The sequence below is a fragment of the Squalius cephalus genome (genome assembly GCF_949319135.1).
Source record: "Squalius cephalus genome assembly, chromosome: 8".
Classification (NCBI taxonomy): domain Eukaryota; kingdom Metazoa; phylum Chordata; class Actinopteri; order Cypriniformes; family Leuciscidae; genus Squalius; species Squalius cephalus.
This window is the reverse complement of record NC_137129.1, coordinates 33,302,489-33,314,559: the sequence shown is the minus strand read 5'-3', so window position 1 is coordinate 33,314,559 and position 12,071 is coordinate 33,302,489. Positions and strand designations below refer to the sequence as shown.

At 40.7% G+C, this 12,071-nt stretch overlaps 2 protein-coding genes across 3 annotated transcripts in view; one reads left to right on the top strand and one right to left on the bottom strand.

Moving 5' to 3' along the window:
* The window catches only part of grin2da (glutamate receptor, ionotropic, N-methyl D-aspartate 2D, a), a 74,477-nt gene extending 73,249 nt beyond the window's left edge, over window positions 1–1,228 (bottom strand). The window contains exons 1-2 of the mRNA XM_079879525.1: window positions 1,198–1,228; window positions 873–977 (exon numbers count right to left, since the gene is read on the bottom strand). The gene's annotated coding sequence lies outside the window, so the exon portion shown is untranslated. The remainder of the gene's footprint in view (window positions 1–872; window positions 978–1,197) is intronic.
* Window positions 1–12,071, top strand: part of LOC307163494 (formyl peptide receptor 2-like) — a 322,109-nt gene that overhangs the window by 43,492 nt on the left and 266,546 nt on the right. The window lies entirely within an intron of this gene.

Here is a 12,071-nt window from a genome sequence, read left to right as displayed (position 1 = left end):
ATCTGAGCTAAGAAAGAAGGCACCTCAATTACTAAACTCAGCACACTGGCTCTGATATTTCAGACCTAATGAAATGCATTTGATTCTGGCATTTTAAAAGCATTATATTTATTAAACTCTGACCTTTTTAAATATGCTACACTTCTAAAAACAAACTATATTATTCTGAGTTACAGAAATTACATCATTTGTGTGTATTATATGAGGAAAACCACGTTAAATCCTTGAAATGTCGGCATATTTGTGCACTTGCGGCTACACACATGACGAAAACTGATTTATCGTTTGATCGCCACTAAAAAAAATTTTTTTAAACACAAGGAGAAACGAATGACTGCATTAAAACGGCCGTTCACATGTAAGGTAACAAAAAACTAAAAAAAAATACCAGAAAAAATATAGCACTATTTATATCAGTCTGTCAATTAAATTTCTTGCGACCACTTGTCACACACACACACTGTAATACGGAGTGGCTTTACATACGTGCTCTCCTGCTGCTCTCCCTAAGGAAGCATACTAGGCTCTACCCTTGTTAGTGAGGTAAAGTTGAGACCCTATTCTCGAGCGCATAGGGTAAAAGGCACTACTATCCTACATTGGTTTAGGATGTCTAGTTGATAGTCGGCTTAGAAGAGAGAGAGAGACCTTGCGTTATGTGCACGCGCATCAATGACAGAGGGGTCAAACCCCTCGCGCACCGGCCGGTTGTCTACTATCCATCAAAGTGAATATGCGCGCGAGATGCAGGAGCGTTCAGGCGCTGCCGCATAAGCGTGTCTCGTGCTTGTCATCTTTTGCCGATTTGAAGGGCAAAAATCCGTTAAGGACTTCACCAAACACCCCACAAGAAAGAAAAACAGCATACTCACTGTTTTTCAGGATCCAGACACTCTGTTCTCCCTGCGGCACTTCGTCACTTGTATATCCATTCCAGAGCTGCCCATTTTCACGACGTTTCAACCCGGTATGTTTCTCTGAGGTAAAACCAAAAAAGAAATTGTACGTACACACAGTCTCGACCTCTCTTTACTCAGCCTGTCTACATGTTGCTGACTAGCTCTCTCCCCCACCCTCCTTACCTCCCCCCTCCCGTATCTTTCTCACTCACTCAGTCTCTCTCTCCAGTTATTTTGTTAAAATTCAGTATACGCCCCGTCACCTAGCAACCCCTCTCTCTCTCTCTTCATCACTCACGCGACACGTGTTGAATGCTAAACTTGCCGTTGTGGAAGGATGCAGGACTGTTTCAAAAGCGCCTGTACACGCACCGGTGGCGTATCACTATGCAATCAACATACTTATTATAGTAGGCTTTCTCACGCCTCTTCCTGTCCTTTAACCCCAACCTGGAACGTTCCGCTGTTTCCCCCAAAGACCCCAGGAGACGCAACTTAGCGCCTAGCCGCCTAAAAGGAGAGGCAACAGAGATATAAAAACGCTCGATAATTGAGACTAAATTATTCTCTAACCTGGTCATACCCGTTCTTTTCTGTCATTCTGTTACACCGAACACTAAGTCACAGAGTCATTTTTACAAATAGTTATTTTTATCAATCCCAATGGGGTTTGACTGGCGCAAGGTGAAAAGGTGAGCTATGAGAGCGTTTCAAAATCTTGAGGATTTTTGTCTGTTTTATCGTAGGCTACTCCTCCCCCGAGCCGGTCATTTTGTTGTCCTCTGCTGGACGTCAGGGTGTTGAATGCTGCAGAGAACGTGAGTGCTCAGCATTCTGCTGTCCTATCCTACCCGAAGGTAACGTTAATCACTTCTGCAGTGTATTTGGACGGACTGAGAGATACAGACCGTGTTTGCGTGGATGTGGGTGATTGAGACATTGAGTAGACAATTGTGCGTTTGCAACTTACAGTCTATGGTTTGCAAAATTGAATTGAATTTGACCACGCCCCACAGGAAGTTGAATTGAATTGACAGGAAGAGACATTTATTGAATTGGAATTAGTCAATAAAATGAAAAGTTAATTAATGTGATGAAATACAATATAGGCTACTATATACTATATTGTTTCAGATGGTTTAATTAAAAAGTATAGCCTATATAAAAACATAAAGAAAAATGTTAAAGAAAACCCGGTTAATTGGTTAGCCTAACTGTCAACCTTACCATATAAATACCATACCACATTAAAAAATGTAAATGGTTTGACATTAGCCTATGTTTAAATTTAATTTAAAAATTACAGTTTGTCTGTATATATTGATCCATCCATCGGTCTATCTATCAGTCTAGGTAAATTGTATTTTCTATATTTTAATATCTATCTATCTATCTATCTATCTATCTATCTATCTATCTATCTATCTATCTATCTATCTATCTGTCTGTCTGTCTGTCTGTCTGTATGTCTGTATGGGTCTAGAAATATTTCAGTCTATATATGTGAGTCTATCTGTTAGACATGCACTATAAAACTGCCAGATTGTTTTTTAAAAAAAGAACCTTTAAACAATGCTTTATCAAGCCAAAGTTCATCATGAACTTTCACTTTCTAGTTAAATAATTATCTGAATTTTACATTAGGCTACTCCAATTGTATAAATTAATTTCATTTTAATTCTACTTCTTTAAATTCAGCTTGTGTTTTTGAATCTTCTTTGTGACTTAAAATTTAAAAGCCAATTCACTTCTGAATTGCAAACCAACCCTTCTGTGTGTGTATGTGAGCGTGTGAGTAAGAGAGAGACACAAGAGGTAGGCTATGTGTCTTTGTGGAATATTCTTGTGACAGAATGACAGTGAGTATGTGTGCAAAAAGTGTGATTGAAAGGAGGATCGCAGGTGTTTGTTGTGTACTCTTAAAAACTGCACACGATTATATATCCACCTGCCTGTATTTGTCCAGAAATACTCAGCAGCATTCAGTTTCCTTCAAATATATATATATATATATATATATATATATATATATATATATATATATATATATATATATATATAGCACTAATTAATTTAAAAGCACAGGACTCACATCCCATGTTGTATGGTCTAGCAAGTAATTGGAGGACAGGGCAGTGACCTCTGTTGGCAGTTGTGTTATGATGAACATTGAAAATATTTTCATACGGAGAGACTGAGCCCAATCCGTCACCACCCGGATACATAAATCAGCGAACACTGGTACAGTCAGCCCAGTATACAGTTCTGAGATAGCGTCCCTTGTGCAGCACCATGAAAAGGAATTATGCAGGAAGAATTGTGTAGAACTAGAGTGAATATTATAAAAATTGCATGCAATTTGGATGTAAAACTAACACTAACAACCTGCTATATTCTTTTGGCTTATACCAGAGGCAAGTGAATATTTTAGCTATACAATCAAGTAAGCAGGTCTCTGGGGTCATTATAAATCATTCATGTCATTATGTCATCTTTACACTCATTGAAATATCAGTGGCATAAATGGCTCTTCTCTTATTTTCTGCTGCACTGGCTATTGAATGAGTCCATCTATATGTATCTATGGCTTGTTCATATCTGAAGCTTTAAGTCATTACTTCAATTACATCTTCCCATGATTATAGTGGAGAACCATCTTATCAGCAGTCTTACCTTAAAGCAAAGAACGAGAGTGCTGTTTCTGTATGAGTTTTTCCCCCATAATAAGTCACTACAGAGGGGGGGAATTGAAGGGGGAATTGAATCCCAAATTGTTCCTTTAAGGCAAAGAAGTGGAGGAACTATGCTGAAAAGAAATATGCTGATGCCTAAAAGGTTCATGTTAATACTTCATAGAAAACTTCATTCTCAAATATGTATTGACATTCTTTCAGATCACCTGTACCTTGCAATTTAGCTTTATTATTTGACATGCTCAGACAGGAATTATGTGATTTGAGTTACAGCCTCACAACCTATTTATTAGTTTTGTCAAATTTGATTAGAAACCACTGAAATATCTTTTTAAGGTTACTGATTTACACAAATACAAACAGCTGGGGGCTTTAGGGCTTTCCACGAATCTTGTGCATATTATTTTGTTTATAGTGAGTAAATTATTTATGAACCTTGGGACTGCAGTTACAGACAGAATCCCCAAAAGTGGATTTGATTTGGATATTAAGGCAGCAGTTGGCAAGCGTGTCTTGTTCATATCAGAGATAAAACTTTTAATTGAGTTTTCAAACAGGTTTCTTCTTCTGTTTCAAACACTTCCCACATCTTCCATTGAGTAGAATGGCGCTTATCTGCAATCCTCCACTGGTGTTTGCATTGCTATGAATGACAACATTTCACTCTTGGGAATTTCACTTGTTGAGCTTCGTGTGTGTGTGTGTGTGTGTGTGTGTGTGTGTGAATGAGAAATCACAGAGAAGAAAACAATAAGCTATAATTAAATAAATGTTAACTATTAAAAAAAAATGAACAGTGCTTAATTGCAGGCGTTGACAGTCCTGAAAAGTCTGTAAAAATACGGCCCAATGACAATGTATTGTGTTAATATGAAGACAATTTTAGGATTGTTTTACCCATATTTTCAATCTGTTCATAAATTTAATAGATAATGTCCTGGCAGGAAATTACCAGTAGGCTACCTTTTCTGTTTTTCTACTGATTTTTTACAGTATATTCACGTTCTTGGGCTTTTCTAAATATCTTAGTACCTTTGTACAATAATGTCATAGATGAAGTTTTTTAAACATCAAGTTATTTCACTCTTTCTGACCCATCCTCTGGCATACTTTCTCAATAGCTCTTATTCTCTGTATATTATTTCTTAGAGGATCTCCAGAGAGTCAGTTTTATACTCAATCACCTCTATTAAGGAGATCGAGTCAACCAAAACTAGCTCTCCTTTTCCAAACACTATAACTGCATATTGTGCATTAAATGAACATAGGATCCTGATTTAGTGCATAAAAGTGATTTGTGAGATTATGATGACAGCTTATTGTTGGTTGTTTGATGGCTTCTCATGTTACACATTAACCTTATAATGTATACCTCTATGTAATATATTAATCTTGAGAAAAGATCAGCTAAACCAGCTGAGCAAAATAAGCTAAAAAAAATTCTAATCAGATTTCTTATAACAGTCTTTTAATATCTTTCAGTTTAGAGAACCATTTTACACATATTGTGACAGGTTTTAAGTAATACAGTGACGTGGATGCATCTTTAACTGAGTTTTAAAATCATGCAGAACACTATTTAGAAACTGGTTCTTACCTCTTTGATTGATTTTCCCGAAAAAAGAAAAGAGATTCGAATTCAGAGATTCAGTTAAGCAAAGACAAATTTTTTCGGTCTTTTGCACGTCCAAACATATTCCCAGAAATGCTCTGACTTGTCACCACCCCAGTGCTAATTACCAATGATCACATTCAATGAGCACAGAAAAAGAGCAATCAAGTGCTCTGGTGTAATGAAATTCACCACCGCAGAGAGTGATTTGCCCTGATAATTTGTCTTAGAAAATCAACACGGAGCCAGGCAGCCATATTTGTCAAAGGCGCTCACAGCTTTATGCATCAGAGGCAGTCTCGAAGGTCTTGAACCTGTAACTGTATGCTGTAATAGCCTGATGGGCTTCATGATTAGCCCATCGAGCTGAAGACCCAGACCTGTTCCCTCAGGGAATGCGGCTTAATCTGCCCCTTTCCCTCTGTTTTCTCTATCTCTCTTTCTTTACTTAGAGCAGAGCTCATCTTTATAATGCTGTCTGCAGAGGTTTCTATTAGGAGAGAGCTCATTTAAGTTCATGGAGAAAGTCTTCAGATAAGTATATTCTGGAGAGAAGTTTGTTAAAGGAGAATTAAACTGAAAACCCTGTCAGGTGAGTTTGAGAATTAGCATTTCCTTAAAGGGGCCATATTCTATACTTCCATGAATATTTTTACCTGAAGTACACTTGCACCCAAAATGTCAACATCTGTCTGTCTGTCTGTCTGTCTGCCTTCCTATGTATGTATGTACTGTATGTATCCATTCATCCATCCATCCATCTATCCATCGTTATGATTGGCTATAACCTCTTTGTATGTGAAAACGTCTCTGTGTTATGTATATAACCTGGTTCCCTGAGAATGGGAACGAGATGCCGCATCATTGTGTTGATGCAATGGGAACGCCTTCAGTGTGAACCGGTATCTGAGTCGTGTAGTACATGGCAAGCCATTGGCCTAGGACGAAGTCAGGTGAAGTATGGCACCTTGACACAGCGTCTCGTTCCCATTCTCAGAGAACAGGGTTATACTGTATACATAACCCAGAGACGTTCCCTTTTGAGGGAACATCAACACTGGTCTTGGTGTTGTTGCAATGGGAACGACAATACCCACTGACACATACTGAGTGGATGCCTGCATACAGCTTGTGGAAAAATTGCACAAGTACTGTAGTATAGGAAGGACTCATACCGAGAGGACCTGAGACCCTCGGGTTGACTCCACATCCACACTATAAAATCTGATGATTATGTGCGGAGAGAACCAGCCTGCCGCAGCACAAACATTGCGTAAATATGCCCCTCTTGCTAACACCTTAGAAGCATCATTGCTTCGGGTAGAATGGGCCTTAACCCCTAGAGGCGAGGCGACCCAGCGCACCTCATAGGCCAAAGTGACCACGTTTGAAACACTGGGCGTGTGCAAACTGCAAACTGAAGGCAGTTTACATCCCAGGACACCTCAAAATGGGAGCAGACATCCTGTCGAGGCAGGGGCTGAGGCCTGGGAATTAGCGACTCTACCTTCAAGTAGTGGAGTCCATATGGCAGAATTCTGGCGTGGGTCTGTCAGGAGGGGTTGCGGTTGATTCTGGTAGTCCCGTTCTGGCCAGCCCAAGTATGGTTTGCGGACCTGGTAAAGGGCCCTCCGTGGACGATTCCGACCAGGAAACTCAGTTTGAAACTCAGAAGCAGGAGAAGCTTAATAAGTTATGTCCAGTCAGGGCTCTTATAGGTTTTATGTCTACCGCTTAGGCCAGTGACGTAAATCTGATCACCTTTTTGTTTGCTTTGGAGGGCACAACTGAGGTTCTTCTGCTTCCAAACAGACTATATCTCACTGAGTTTCAAATGGCGTGTGTTTAATCACCATGGGAAAATCAAAGAGTAAAACTGGGAGTTGTGAAAAATATGATACACAGGTGGTTTGCCAGATGAGAAGTGTATCTATGTATCATCTTTTTACTCTTTTAATTCATTTTATAACTGTATCATATATCTATTTTAATTTATTTTATAACTGTTTTAATTGTCCTTGCTTTTATTTTGTGATTATTTTAATTCCTTTCTGTAAAGCACTTTGAATTGCCATAGTGTATGAAATGTGCTATATACAGTAAATAAACTTGCCTTGCCTTGCCTTTCCAGTTGCAGGATCTGCTGCACCAGCTTGAACAGGGGGCGCGAATGCAACCCACCCTGGTGATAATGTCACTACTACTGATGTGTTGTCGATCCGCACTAACACATGATAGCCACTGAGATCTGGGAAGAAATGTCTTGCTAATATCACAGCCCTCATCTTTAGGCAGTTGATGTGACCCTGGGCTGGTCGACCATCCATGACAGTGCCCCAGCCCGTGAGTGAGGCGTCCGCTGAGCGGAGATAGGTAAAAAAAAACCCGGAGACTGTTGCGTCCCAAAATACAGAAGTGGTGGGGCTAGCAACACAGTCTCCTAAGGGCATCAGGAGGGATTGGACACACAACTTATTGTGGTGTGAAACATTTCCTCCCTAGAGGGCTTGGTTTAAGGTTTAATTAACATCTTTTAGAAGATCAACATGGTATGCTTGCAAAACTGCCACAGTGTGCAAGAGCATGCCAGTCTGATCATAGGGTGTGTATTCCATCATTCACTGTATGGAAAACATCACCGTACACTGCCTGGCCAAAAAAAAAAAAAAAAAAAGTCACTGTTTGGATTTAAGTAGGCAAATGCTTAAGAGTCTTGGATCATTATTGCAGTGATTATTATGTTTCTAGCATGTTATATGTTTGGCAACAGTTCTTCTAACCCTAATTGGATAAGTGTGTAGCTTTTCATTTCTTAAACAACCATGTTAGTAAAAGACACATCATGGCCATATTCCAGGATGACAATGTCAAGAATCATCAGGCTCAAGTTGTGAAAGAATGGTTGGGCACATGAATCGGCACATCTGAGTCCAAATTCATTGCTAAGTCTTTGGGATGTGCTGGAGTAGACTTTACAGAGTGATTGACTCTTGAATTGTCAATACAAGATCTTAACAAAAAATTGATTCACAACATTTATTTCCATTCATTCCGTCCCCAGAAATACGTCAAGACAAGACACATCCCCATTGAAGTTTTTTCACCACTCCTGCTGTAAAACAGACAGACAGACAGACAGTTTGACCACAGTAAGAAACAAAGCTACTTCTGAAGACAATAATCTGGTGAAGTTTTTGTGAAGGTATTACTTATAGAGATGATTATGCGCGACCTTGCATCACCTGTTTTCGTCCTGGGCCAATGACTTGACGTACTACATGTGACTCAGACACCGGCTCTCGCTGAAGGCGTTCCCATTGTATCAACACCATGATGTGGCGTTGATGTCGATGATTGTAACTGCACTCATAAAGGAGGGTCAGGTTGCTGGATACCGTATACATGTTTATGTGGGCCATCATATTTTAATATGCTCATGGTTGTGACATCATAATTGATCATGTCTGAATGACCTGTATTGGCAGGCTAGTTTCCATAAATCGACTGTGTGGACTGGGAAAAGGACCATTGCATTATGCATGTTAAAGTATATATCTATGGTACATTGAAATCTTTTATTTCAGAAGTGCAAGAAAAATTATTTAACTTAAATTTAATATAATTTAAATAAATATCAACGCACAACTCAAAGGTTATTTTGTGTTCTGGACTGCTGACTACACAGCAGAAGAGAACTGTTGCACTATATAAGTAAATTCCTTGAAATGGTGCTATAACAAGGATGCTTTGCTATCAAATTTCTAGTCACCACTCCAGTGTGTGTTTTGTCAAACCATATTCAATTCATTATATTGATTACAGTACTTAGGGGAGTGCCAGTTAGTGCCAGAATACCTAAATGAAATAATTCATATTCAAAGCAACAGCCCTTCTCTCAGCTCACCCCTTCAGTGAGAAGTCATTTTCCTCAGAGTCCATTTTAGCATCTGCCAGTGATAAAAAAAAAAACCACGTATACAATTTCTGTGAGGCCAATCTAAAATTGGATTTTCAAATCTAATCAGGTCTTTCAGGCATCTGTCATTCACTGTTTCAGCCAAATTCAACTAAACTTTCCTCTGTTTCAGTGTGAAAAACAATAAACATTCAGTGTTTAGTGTTATTTATATAATATTATGAAATAGATAAAAAAAATTATTGTTAATTTTGTGGGAATTAAAAGGGGGAAACAGAGATCATACATGTAACAGTATGCCCCCTCCAAAAAAGGCACGTCCTCGCGCCGTACATAGTCCAACTGAGGAGGGAGGCAGGGGGTTCTGGAGGAGTGCATGGAGCTAACAAAAAAACAAAAAGTCCAGGGCACAAACAAAAAGTCCATGGAGGAGGGGCGGTGGAGAAGCCAGTGGGGAGCAAGAAGCAGGAGGAGCCAGATGACATGCCAGAGACCAGCCAGGACGAAGCCCCAGGGCGGAGTCGAAGGCGGGAGGAGCCACGGTGTAGATGATTTGCTGGAAGGCGACACCCTGGGGACGACCGACGGAGATGCCACAGATGGAGACCCTGGTGTAGCTGAATAGCCGATGAGCCCACGTGAGACCGCTGGTCCTGGAGACTGTGGTGGAGCGGTGGCGACGCCTAATTATAAGACACTGGGCAGGTCTTCAACACATATGGGAGCTGCAGAGGGGTTGAAGGACAGTAGCTGAGGCAGGGCTGAGGAACTGGCTGATTGAGGAGGTGGGAGAGGGAGGCTGGGCAGGCATTCAGATAATACAAGGGACACTGGAGATACAGGGGGTGCTGGAGATACTGGGGACTCTGGAGATACAGTGAAAACAGGAATTACCTTGCCAAACCAGTCTATGAGGCTCTCCTCAAAATGTCCTTCAATTCCTCATAATATGCCAGAGGCCACTGACATCTCATCCACAGCAGTAGTGTGTGGGGGCGGGGCTCTCCTCCCAGCCCTCAAGCTCTACAAGCACTCCCTCTGCGACGCACGATGTTGCCGGCTCAAGCACCTGGTCAGAGTCCGTTTGTGGTCCGGGCTCTGTGGTGATGACACTCTCCATCCTTATCCTCAGTACGGGCTCGTCTATCGCAGCAGGCTGGTCTCCACGGTCTGCACGTGCAACTTCTCCGTCACGTCACTCGCTGGTGGTGGATGGCTGGTCTCTGGTGGTGATGTCATCCTCAACAGGCCCGATGGTGAATGGTGAATTGTTGTTCACCAGCACCCAATCATCAGACCACCCACTGGAATGCATGCCTTGGACCGCTCGCTCAGGCTGGTGTGATAAAATACACAGAGCAGAGCAGTCTGGGTAGTATGTCTGGCATGCAAGCTGGATAAAGTCACAAGTGTGTTCTTCCAGCGGGCGCTCTCCTTGCTCCAGGCAGAGAAGCTGGACGGCGGGTAGAGCCATAGGGGGGAAAAAATGAAAAATAAATGGAAGAAAAAAAACCACTGTTAGGTCCGTTATTCTGTCACGTTACGTGTAGGACAAAGCTCATGGAGACGAGGAATACGTAGAAATAACGTTTAATAACCAAACACTTACATTGACAATAACAGATAAAGACTGAAGGAGAACACAAGGTATAAATACACAGGGACTAACAAGATAACTAATGAGGTGATTGACATGCACATGTGATAGACATGACTAATTAGAACAATCATGGAACACTAGGTCACGGGACTGAACCAAAAACACAATGAAGGGGGGAAACACAGATCATACATGTAACAATTATACTTCCAAGTTTTGTGTATTTTCACAATGAACTTTTATTTGCATACAATTTTATTCAATTTTTTTAATGTATGTTATAAACGTATATGCCATTTCATCCATTTAACTTGATATTTGTTTTCCCATTAGGTTTATCTTATTTGGAGATTAGACAATCTCTAAATGGCCATTTTCGCCCCAAAATTGAAATTCTGTCATTTACTCACATTCAAGCTTGTGTCAAAAAATTATGTGTATTCCACAGAAGAAGAAAAAAACATCATACGGGTTTGGAACAGTATGAGGGTGAGTAGATAATGACAGAATTTTCATTTTCGACATTGCTTTAAAGCCTGTTCCAACATGTTCCATTGTCATTTTTTTTAAGCTTATTTAGAATCAGTGTAAACTATCTGCCACAGCCTCTTCCTTTATCCACATGGTTGTTCACATGATTCACAGGATTTTTCTATTGTTGGACACAGTTCGCTCCCAGGCCTTTTCCCCTCATTAATCTAAATTAACATCATGCTGGAACAGATTCATTAGCATCTACCTCCGTGCACCTGCGATTCGAGTACGTCTCCATCTCCTCGCAGGTCCGACTGGCCGTAGCTGCGTGAGGGGACTGGAACAGAGCAGAGCGTAATCATGCATGTGTCACCTCCATCTCTCATCTCAGTCCCCAAGAATGTTTTTCCCTCCCTTCCCAGAGAGTCTTTCTCTCTGACAGTTGCTGGAGGCATCCTAGCTGTGATTGATGGGCCGATATCCTTTGTCATTATCGGATAACAGCCCAGATATCTTGTGAAGAGTACAGTGATGGTTTGATGGGAGCTATCACTACACTCGCAAGCGTCTGTGAACTTTTCCACCGGTGCATTGACAACGTTTTACATTTTCCCTCCGTTCTAATTCGTTAGAATGACACGTTTTGTCAACGCCTGCCTTGTTCGCCTGTTCACAGGGTGTCTCTGTGATCAATATCTTATCATCACTCTATTAAAATGTGATCCTTAAACTGGGTCAGTGGGTAGAGCGTCTGAAATAAGAAACACATGAGAGCCATTAGATAGTCATAGACTTCACATGCTGTAGTCATAAATGAACTGTCAAACGATGCAGCTCTTCTAAAATATCATGGCTTACTTCTTAATTCAAGCAAATC